Genomic DNA, 11,779 nt, shown 5'->3' with positions numbered 1-11,779 from the left:
TGACAATGCAAACAGATATGTCATTAATGCAGCGACTCTAACAGATTCCTCAACCTGGATTGATTAACCATGTATGGCTCACCACCGGAGACTGTGATACATATAACATTCCAAAGTGTACTTAATTCTGAGCAAAATCTAACTAGCCTCATTACTGCTGAACTATGAGGGCCCGTTTAAAGAGAAATCAGGGAAACTGTACTTGCACATACATATGAAACATTTTCACATAAATAGCCTACTATTTACATTTGTGCATAATAATTTAAACTTGCATATACATGCACTTGCACATTCAATCATTGATGCGTAAACACAGAGTTGCACTATGCTTGTGTGTGTATGAGTGTGGCTGCTGTCACAGAACGTTTGCCTCCTGCGAGTCACACGGTTTGGCCTGCCACGTGACTTGGGAGTATATGTTTATGGCCATGCCTGCACACACCTGTACCTCATCTTGTTTGTGTATTTAAACCCTTGTTAGTGCGTACAGTATTGTTGATCATTGTTGGTGTAGCCTGTGGATGTCAAGATTAGTCTCGTTATTGTTAAACGTATTCATGTTCATGTTATATGTGAGTGCCGTTATGTTGTATGTAATAAATGTTCGTCCATGTCGATTGAGTCTGTGCATCCTGCTCCCTGCCCTCGGTACTCAGGCCACCTCGTTACAGCTGCGTGTGTGTAAAACAATTTTCAGGGTGCCGGAAGTCATTTCATTGTAACAGCAAGGCAGATATTTAACATGTTTACAGTGTGCATAATAGACAGAGGAAGACTGTTGAACTATTAATATTAGGACAGTTATGACGTTTGTGTAATACGTAATGCTTTCTATCTATAAAGTAGTGCTTCTCTTAATGACAAATGTAACTGTTTTCCCATATATAATTGTGTGCTTTATATTGTTTGTAAGAACTTTTCTTCTCATTTAGAAATATGTGGACTAAGTGATCAGTTTGTCTTATTATTTAATATGCTCAGTCTCACTATTGTTGGCAGATTTCATCACATTATTACGAATGTGGATACGTTATCTTATAATTATAAGCAGTGTGAGATGTGAAGCTAAGTGAATTACATGTGCAGAATTTCTAACAATACCCTGTTTTGTATAGGCTGGCTAGCTGACCACTTAGTAAAATTAAATGTGATTGCTGAGCTTGTTGTAGGTGAGTCAATTTAATTTGATTTCATTGTGTTTAATTTTTAACTCAGATGCATTAATCTGAATATTTTGTGTTCTACCTGCAAGCAAATGCTGACTTAAGCTGTTTTATAGTTAGCTTGAAATAATTGAGGTTCATCGCTGGGTGCTGTTCATTTTTTAATTTTTTTTTGTATTATTGATCAGGAAAAAAAACTACAATGGATGAGATGGACGTTTTCTATGTATGATATGAAATTTGAGTATATGAGTGAATGTTACTCTGTAAATGTATAAGAATATGTAGATAAGATTATTATGAGATCATTATTTATACTCAAACGACTACACTATATGACAACAGCTTCCTTTAATTTATATATTTTATTATATTGTTATTATGGAAGAAGTTGTAACATTTACTGGGAGGTGCATGGCAGAGCGAGACATACCTCCTGTGGGCTTGCTAGCTGACCCCTCAGTGAAATTAAATGTGGTTGCTGAACTTGTTATAGTGTGGAAAATAAAAGGAAACCCCTTTTATTCACAACCTGGTGTACATCATTGAGTGGGACGGAACACAGAGGTCCCACTAGCTACTATTTTACATTCCCATTCAACCTAATGACATTCTATATAATACAACTCTAGTTTCGAGCTAAATACCTACAATTAGATGATTTATTTCAGATCACATACTTTCAAATAAAACAATAAAGGATTCTGGTACTTATTTTTCTAATGACTGTGAGACATTCTAGATACCACAGCATAAGCAGACGGACAAACCGATTATGGCACATGCTCTTGACCAACACAAACCTGACATGATCATTTACATAGTACTAGTTTCTACTTGAAATGTGTTACAAAGACACCTGTTGTTCTTATTCATTTGCTGCTATTCCGATATGCCTCTACCTTTATTTCCTTGTGTTTGCACTGACTGGGTCTATGAAAGCAGGGAGCAGGCATGTGTGTCTGTCAAGGCCATGTGCGTTTGGACGCACTCTCAATGTCCGGTTAACTGTAGAGATATTCAAGCCTGGTAAACTGTTGTCAGATATTCAAGCTTCAGTGTTAGACAGCAAACATTCCATTGGCCGAGGTTGTCCTGCAAATTACAAACGTTTAGTTTTAAATGACCTCATATGCAATCACAGCTTTATCAAATGAAAATTGAAAAAGAAAGAAAAAATGATGCATTTGGATAGCAGGTCCACATGTGAAGTACAGACTGCATGGATGAGTAAGTCCAAACTGCTGGCATGCATTTTGCTAAAGGCAGTGCGTGCAGGAAAACTGCTATTAGCACGTCCATCGTTTTTGAGGTGATTAACATTGCTTTTCTAAGACAGACATCTGTTTTGGACATCTTTTACTTTTAAATCCTATAAATGGTGACCGCTCCATATTATGTGCAATTATTTAAATCTGGATCTTAAAAACATTTTCCTTTGTGCAGGTTTTGATTAAGGATTACAGGTAGAGCATCATTTTGTCTTGGCTGCTCATCCATCAGATAAAAATGAATAGCCCATCAAATAAATAGCAAATACCCGGTGTTGTGCAGTGAGCCCAGTCAGCCAAACCCTCTTTGTGAAACAGAAAATCTCAAGTTTGTTTCAACTCTAAGCCAACTAACTGAGTTTTCACTAAACCTGCTTTCTGATACAGGCTCACTTAATATTTTAATCTAGTTTTCATATGATGAGGAATATGTTTGGTTCCTTCTTTTAATGAAAGAGCACTGCCAGTGATCCAGCTGTTATTTATATTTACTGTTGTCTTGTATCTTTATTTCCTCTGCATGGCATTTATTTAATATAAAATGTAAATGATCAACTGTCAACCTGCAATGCTAACACACATTTACTGCTATTCTTTTACTGTTAGGCTGTGTTCTATACATCATGTAGTTTTCTGATACAGGTTTACTAAATACAGGTAAACAAATAAATTATTTTTCCACAATACTTGAAACAAACAAACAAACACACGCGCGCCCAGCATTCAGCCATTAAGAAGATTATTTTTTTGTCATACGCACAACATGCTGTGGACGTCCACACACTTACATGCTTATTGTGAGGCTGATTATCTAAATTACAGTCATCTGTAAGTTAGAGCTACAAAGTGGTTTGTTAAGTTCCGACGTGTTTCAACGTGCGGACATAGTGGAGATTTACTCTCAGCGCAGCCGCAAAACAAGTCCGTGTAGGAGGGACTCTGAAGCCATTGGCTGTATAGACTAGTGTATGATTCGCTGCAGCAAAATGAAGGACAGCTAATTTTGTCTGCTGATTGGCTTAATAAAAATGACTATTATAAGAAATCGGTTGTGTAATTGTCGTCAGTCGAAAATGATTGACATGTGCTCCGCCCTCCACTTACACACAGGTGTTCCTGTAGTCTCACCTTTCTCAAGAAAACGAAAGTATTTTCTGAACAGTTGGCGTTGTTGAAGGTTGAGCGGGTTGAAAATACGAGCGTTTAAAATATTTCACGGTAAGTTCGTTCTATTTGTAAAAATGCGATGTCGGTGCAGTTTAAAGCAACATGTTTTGTAAGTACATAGTTCTGTTTAGGTTAATTCGTAGGTCAACCCAAAGGCGGATTAAATCTCAAGATTAAAGTCCTGGAGAAGTTAAGCCACTACAATGGCTAACGCCCAGTACGATTGCATAGCTATATTTAAAATAATTTAAAGGGGCCAGATATATATTGTCAGTTATTGTAAAACTCGATTTCAAGTCTTAGTTAGTCAGTGATATTTTCAAATGGTCCCAGTTGAAACTCCTCTGGCCTAAACTCAAGTTCAGATTCCCTGTATAGTTAATTATTTATATTATTAATTATAGTTTGGGAGGGGACGGTCAATACTGACGTTTCAACGCTTGTTTCGAGTTTCTGAAAGGCAGCGTTTTGAAACGAAGTATGGCTCAAAACGGCCATGTCACGTGACCACGGCTAAACGAAGCTTGTGTTTCTACAGGTGTCATACAGAACCTGCCGCTCCTGTCTTTGACTGACAGTGTCCGAAACAAACCTGATCACACATCTGTCTCAGTCACAAACTCTATGAATGCTTACAAGAAAACACACCCAAACTTTGAGGGTTTTGTGAGAATAGAGAATTTGAGAGGCAGAAGGTTATTGATAGGACATATTGACTGATAGGCTAGTGAGAGACATCCAGTGAGCAGTAGTTAGGATAGATATAGTGACATTAATATATAGAAAGTATATGTAGAGAGAGATGCTCTGGTTTACTGACAGAAGTGATGTGCTGTACATCCACACATTTATATAATGGTAAAAACACCTGTGCATGCCAGCAACATGTCTTCTATGTGAATGAATCTTTTCCAAGACTGAGGAGGTAATTTGGGAAGAGAAGAAGCCCCCCAAATAGCAGAACAACAAAACTTTTATAATATAAATATAACAATAAATATATCATTTTGAGACATTGTTCCTTTATTTTACTATGAAATCTGTTCCATACAGACAATTCATTAAATCGGTCTGCACTTCATACACTACAGAGTTCATGTGAACCCACAGAACCCAACAGAGTACATGTGAACCCACAGAACCCAACAAAGTTCATGCAAAGCCACAGAATTCTACAGAGTTCATGTAAACCCACAGAACCCATGTAGTTATTTATCCCAGTAAACATACCAGCATTTTGTTAATAGATTATCTTTCTAAATGTCATGTCTTACACATGAAACTGAAATGCCAAGAATTTGAAATGCCTCACAGAACACAACAGAAACAGTAGTTTCTTTTAAATATTTATTGATCATATGTATCAATAACCTGGTATAACCCACCAGAATAATATCTAGGCAAAGTAGTTTAGACATTGTTGTTTCACAGAATAGAATTATCAAGATGTTAGCAAAAGTGGTCACTGTGGAGATCATATCAGAATGTTTCTATTCAAAAGGCCCATAAGTGTTGGAAGAATTATGAGTGAATATTATTTACTTTTGTTGTTCCTTATAATATACTTATCTAGTTAAACGTTATGTCATTGGTTAAAAATACTGGTTTATTATCCAGTTAAACTTTGTGTCATTGGCTGAAGATATTGGTAGATTATCTAGTTAAACTCTGCATCATAGGCTAAAGATATTGGTCAATTATCCAGTTAAACTTTGTATAATTGGCTAAAGATATCACGGTGCTGAGTGTTTCCCACACAGTAAAACTCTGTTTGTGTTAAACCCAGAGACTCTGTGTTACTGATAAAATGTAAGTCAGGCATCTTTTTTTTATATTGATATTCTGTGATGAAAAAACAATGTTAGTTGACAATTACTAACAAGCAGGCACGTTACTCCCTGTGCCTTTCTGTATAGGTTTAGTTTCACTTTCATGTTTTAGTGTATTTATCCTCTGGTAATGCTGTGTTTCATATCAGCTGTACTTCCTTTGTCTATTAGTCCTTGAGTTTGGGAGGTTAAATCAGTCATTTCAATGTTAGTCATGGCCACTGCATTTCTTTATCAAGTCATTGAGTCAGTTCCAGAGATTTGCCACGAGATGGGGCCCAAGTACCAGTTATATTGATCGTAGTATAGATATTTCAATCGACTGTAAAAGCCTTTTTTTGTGTATTGTGCATGTTGTCATTTACAAACAACATTGATATTTAAAGTAATATCTGTATTTGTGTCTTAGACCAAAGATTGATGACATATTTGATTTCACAACATATAATATTGGGTAACCTATTCTCTACTTCACAGTTGTGTAACATCAAAGTTCATGCCTGTTATTACACCTTTGATCTCAGTATGGCTTTAAGTGGTCTGGCCAACACACCAGGTTGAGCACATTATAAAGCCAACCTGTGCCAGTCATCCCAGTTCCCTACAGTAGTCTACTACACTTTTGAAACCTTGAAACTATTTTCGACACAACTGCTTCAAACATCTCAATATTTCACAAAGCCTCACTTTCCCTCCACCACCTGTAGTGTACTGTAAATGTGTCATGATCAGTCCCTCCCAGCTTCCGTGTTCCGTGTTGTGTATTTTAGTTCTATTCTGTAGTTTCGTTTTCTCGGCCCCTTGTTTGATTTTCCACACCTGTCCCTCGTTTAGTTCATGCATTTAAACCCTGTCTTGTTGCCTTGGTCTTGGTTATATATTGTTTATTTTAATGGTTGTGTTTATTTAAATGCGTGTGTTAGGTTCATTGTGTTTGATTGGTTTAATGTCTGAATGTTTTTGAGAGATCATCTCTGTATCCCCGTAAGTTTGTACTCCACGTGTCCTAGCCTTCGTGTTTCTTAGCCCTGAGTTTCCCCTGTTTGCTTTTGTGTGTTTTGATTGATCATGTTGGTAATATGACCCTGGACTACACTAACGACTATGATTTTGGATTTGCCCCTAATAAATCTTGCTCTTCTCCGCACATGCGTCCGCCTCCTTACAACTCAATGTTACAAAATGTAGTGAACAACTGATGTACACTGATTAAGGACAAAGATACCACACCTATAGTGTACTGTAAATGTAGTGAACAGCTGATGTCCACTGATTAAGGACAAAGATACCACACCTATAGTGTACTGTAAATGTAGTGAACTACTGATGTACACTGATTAAGGACAAAGTTACCACACCTATAGTGTACTGTAAATGTAGTGAACAGGTGATGTACACTGATTAAGGACAAAGATACCACACCTATAGTGTACTGTAAATGTAGTGAACTACTGATGTACACTGATTAAGGTCAAAGATACCACACCTATAGTGTACTGTAAATGTAGTGATCTGATGTACACTGATTAAGGACAAAGATACCACACCTATAGTGTACTGTAAATGTAATGATCTGATGTACACTGATTAAGGACAAAGATACCACACCTATAGTGTACTGTAAATGTAATGATCTGATGTACACTGATTAAGGACAAAGATACCACACCTATAGTGTACTGTAAATGTAGTGATCTGATGTACACTGATTAAGGACAAAGATACCACACCTATAGTGTACTGTAAATGTAGTGAACAGGTGATGTACACTGATTAAGGACAAAGATACCACACCTATAGTGTACTGTAAATGTAGTGAACAGGTGATGTACACTGATTAAGGACAAAGATACCACACCTATAGTGTACTGTAAATGTAGTGAACTACTGATGTACACTGATTAAAGGCATATAACAGACATGTTGATAGGACTTCTACCACTGTTTGCTCACTAAAGTGTCTTACTTCAATGTGTTGTGATTGCAGCACTTAATGTTCCAGATAGTTTCTGTGAGGTCACAGTTTTATATTTCCATCACAGACTAGTGTTGATAGATTATGTCTGTTGTCTTACTAACGTACCCTACGTAGACCTGTCTGTGTGGGGGAATGTGAGTGAGTGAGTGGACCATTACAGACACAGCCTGGGTTTATATTTGACTTGTTGTCTGTGGTGTGAGAGAGTGTGTGTGTGTGTGGTATGTTTGTGTAGTTGCTGAAGGACAGGTGTGATGTGATGTGTGTGTGTGGTATGTGTGTGTAGTTGCTGAAGGACAGGTGTGATGTGATGTGTGTGTGTGGTATGTGTGTGTAGTTGCTGATGGACAGGTGATTCTAATCAAGTGTGCAGTGAGTGCAGGGGTGCAGTGGGTGTAATTGGTTGTTTTCTAATGTGATTTATTTTATTTATTTTCACTATTCAATATTATCAGGAGGGGGAGCCAGAGAGCAGAAATTCCAGCACTCAGTTGTGTGTCTGTGAAGAGTGATGGAGCCTCCTCTTGTATTCAGCAGTGGACCTGTGACCTCAGTCCTACAGTGAGTGACACATTACACACTCAGATTCTTTCATAAGTGGGGTAGATTTGTTCCTCCCAGTGTGTGTGGGAGTGCAGTTCCCCCCAATATTACAGCAATAATACCCCAGTAAACAATATCACCATTTTACAGGTCAAACTAATAAGGGGGTTCACCACAGGTGTGTTTTAGTTTTAGGAGAAAAGGAGAAAGAGATTCAGCATCATCTACCCAAACACACATTCTCCAACTCTCTCTTACTTGTAATGTGAGGCTCGCAATGCCAGCAAGCTGCCACTAGAGGGAGGCCATGAGCAGGGAGTTAATCAGTGTTCATTGGTCTGATCTCCCACAGGTGCCCCTATATAACTACTTCTAACTACTAACTACTATAACTACTTGTTTGTCTTTTGTTCTGAGTTTATTTCTTGCTGTGTTTGGGGAGAGAAACAGAGTGTCCTGAGTCTACCACACACACGTAGTGGTTAGAGCTGCATCACCACACTAGTGCAGATGCTGGTTTGATCCTCAGACCAGACAAGTCACTTTGTTTTTCATCAGAAGTGGCTGAGGGTTTTCTCACCCTTAAACCAATCCCATCTGGGGCTTTTCATCGCTACCCAGCCACACACACACACACACACACACACTAATCCCTGTCACTCATCCTCAGCCATTCCCCTGCTCTCCATCTCCCACTTATTAGTTAGAAGTTCTAGTTATTCTCCCCTTCATCTGTTGCCACGTCCTCTTCATATTTAAACCAAGTTCTACTATCAGTGCTGTTCTAGTTTCTGGTAGCATTTGTGAGCTACTGCTGAACTCTTTTGTTTGTTTGTATTATCAAGAGTAAAAACACTCCAAACCTAAACTCATGTCTCACTCCTTCCCTGCACCCGTCATAGTAACAGAGCCAGTGCACCTGCTGAAGTACAGGGGTGTGTGTTTGTGTAGTTGCTGAAGGACAGGTGTGATGTTTGTGTGTGAGTATGGGTGTGTGTATGTGTTTGTGTGTGGTATGTTTGTGTAGTTGCTGAAGGACAGGTGTGATTGTGTGTGTGTGTGTGTGTGTGTGTGTGATTTTTTTTAGTTGCTGAAGGACAGGTGTGATGTGTATGTGGTATGTTTGTATTGCTGAAGAACGGGTGTTTGTTTTATTGAAGGACATGTATTGTTTGTGTAGTTGCTGAAGGACAGGTATGGCGTGTGTGTGTGTGTGTGTGTGTGGTTCATTTGTGTTGCTGAAGGATAGGTGTGATGCGTGTGTGTGTGTGTGTGGTATGTTTGTCTTGCTGAAGGACAGGTGTGGTGTGTGTGTGTGTGTGTGTGTGTGTGTGTGTGTGTGTGTGTGTGTGTGTGTGTGTGTGTGTGTGTGTGTGGACAGGTGTGATATGTTTGTAGTTGCTGAAGGACAGGTGTGTGTGTGTGCGTTATGTTTGTGTACTTGCTGAAGGACAGGTGTGTGTTTGTGTAGTTGCTGAAGGACAGGTGTGGTGTGTGTGTGGGTGTGTTTGTGTGTGTGCACGTGGTATGTTTGTACAGTGAGTGCAGGTACCAGATGGAGTTGAAAGTAAGAATGTTGTGGGTGTAATTGATTGTTCTCTAATGTGATTTATTTTCACTTTTCAACATCATCAGGAGGTGGAGTGAGAGAGCAGCAAATCCAGCACCCAGCTGTGTGTCTATGAAGAGTGACTGGTCCATGGATGAGCCTCTTGTATTCAGCAGTGGACCTGTGACCTCAGTCCTACAGTGAGTGACACATTACACACTCAGATTCTTTCATAAGTGGGGTAGATAAGTGGGGTAAACTCATCCCATCTGGGGCTTTTCATGGCTACCCAGCCAGGAAAACACACACACACACACACACACACACACACACACACACACACACACACACACACTAATCCCTGTCACTCATCCTCAGCCATTCCCCTGCTCTCCATCTTCCACTTATTAGTTAGAAGTTCTAGTTATTCTCCCCTTCATCTGTTGCCACGTCCTCTTCATATTTAAACCAAGTTCTACTATCAGTGCTGTTCTAGTTTCTGGTAGCATTTGTGAGCTACTGCTGAACTCTGTTTGTTTGTTTGTATTATCAAGAGTAAAAACACTCCAAACCTAAACTCATGTCTCACTCCTTCCCTGCACCCATCATAGTAACAGAGTCAGTGCACCTGCTGAAGGACAGGGGTGTGTGTTTGTGTAGTTGCTGAAGGACAGGTGTGTGTGTTTGTGTAGTTGCTGAAGGACAGGTGTGTGTTTGTGTAGTTGCTGAAGGACAGATGTGTGTGTGGGGGGGTATGTTTGTGTTGCTTAAGGACAGGTGTAATGTGTTTGTGTGTGTGTGTGTGTGTGTGTGGTATGTTTGTTTTTCTGAAGAACAGGTGTGATGTGTGTGTGGTGTTTGTCTTGCTGAAGGACAGGTGTGTGGTGTGTGTGTGTGTGTGTGGTGTTTGTTTTGCTGAAGAACAGGTGTTTGTGTGTCTTTGAAGGAGAGATGCAATGTTTGTGTACTTGCTGAAGTACAGGTGTGTGTGTGTGTAGCTGCTGAAGAACAGGTGTGGCGTGTGTGTGTGGTATGTTTCTGCAGTTGCTGAAGGACAGGTGTGTGTGTGTGGTATGTTTGTGTAGCTGCTAAAGGACAGGTGTGTGTGTGTGGTATGTTTGTGTAGTTGCTAAAGGACAGGTGTGATTGTGTGTGTGTGTGTGTGCTATGTTTGTATTGCTGAAGAACAGGTGTTTGTGTGTTATTGAAGGACAGATGTAATTTTTATGTAGTTGCTGAAGGACAGGTGTGGTTTGTGTGTGGTTCGTTTGTGTTGTTGAAGGATAGGTGTGTGTGTGTGTGTGTGTGTGTGTGTGTGAGTGGTATGTTTCTGCAGTTGCTGAAGGACAGGTGTTATGCGTATGTGTGTGTGTGTGTGTGTGTGTGTGTGTGTGTGTGTGTGTGTGTGTGTGTGTGTGGTGGTTGTCTTGCTGAAGGACAGGTGTGGTGTGTGTGTGTGGTGGTTGTCTTGCTGAAGGACAGGTGTGGTGTGTGTGGTGTTTGTCTTGCTGAAGGACAGATAGGGTGTCTGCGGTATGTTTGTGTAGTTGCTGAAGGACAGGTGTGATGTGTCTGTGTGTGTGTGTGTGTGTGTGTGTGGTATGTTTGTTTTGCTGAAGAACAGGTGTTTGTGTGTCTTTGAAGGAGAGATGCAATGTTTGTGTACTTGCTGAAGTACAGGTGTGTGTGTGTGTGTGTAGCTGCTGAAGAACAGGTGTGGTGTGTGTGTGTGTGAGTGGTATGTTTCTGCAGTTGCTGAAGGACAGGTGTTATGCGCGTGTGTATGTGTGTGTGTGTGTGCTATGTTTATATTGCTGAAGAACAGGTGTTTATGTGTTATTGAAGGACAGATGTAATTTTTATGTAGTTGCTGAAGGACAGACGTGATGTGTGTATGGACAGGTGTGATGTGTGTGTGTGTGTGGTATGTTTGTGTACTTGCTGAAGGACAGGTGTGATTGTGTGTGTGTGTGGTATGTTTGTGTAGTTGCTGAAGGACAGCTGTTTCTAATCAAGTGTCCAGTGAGTGCAGGTACCAGGTAGAGTTGATTGGGTAAGAATGTTGTGGGTGTAATTGTTTGTTCTCTAATGTGATTTATTTTCACTATTCAACATCATCAGGAGGGGGAGTGAGAGAGCAGCAAATCCAGCACCCAGCTGTGTGTCTATGAAGAGTGACTGGTCCATGGGTAATCCTCCTGTATTCAGCAGTGGACCTGTGACCTCAGTCCTACGGTGAGTGACACATTACACACTCAGATTCTTTCATAAGTGGG

The 11,779-nt window shown here is 39.8% G+C and overlaps 1 long non-coding RNA gene across 1 annotated transcript; it reads left to right on the top strand.

The window, feature by feature from the left end:
• The first annotated feature begins 3,536 nt into the window (after positions 1–3,536).
• On the top strand, positions 3,537–11,740 carry LOC145657504 (uncharacterized). Its single transcript, XR_014123243.1, has 4 exons — positions 3,537–3,655; positions 7,867–7,972; positions 9,590–9,703; positions 11,625–11,740. It is a non-coding gene; the product is annotated as an uncharacterized LOC145657504 (long non-coding RNA).
• The last annotated feature ends 39 nt before the right edge of the window (positions 11,741–11,779 follow it).

This window comes from Electrophorus electricus, chromosome 1 (genome assembly GCF_041902795.1).
Source record: "Electrophorus electricus isolate QZ-2024a chromosome 1, ASM4190279v1, whole genome shotgun sequence".
NCBI lineage: Eukaryota > Metazoa > Chordata > Actinopteri > Gymnotiformes > Gymnotidae > Electrophorus > Electrophorus electricus.
This window is presented reverse-complemented; position numbering and strand designations above follow the sequence as displayed.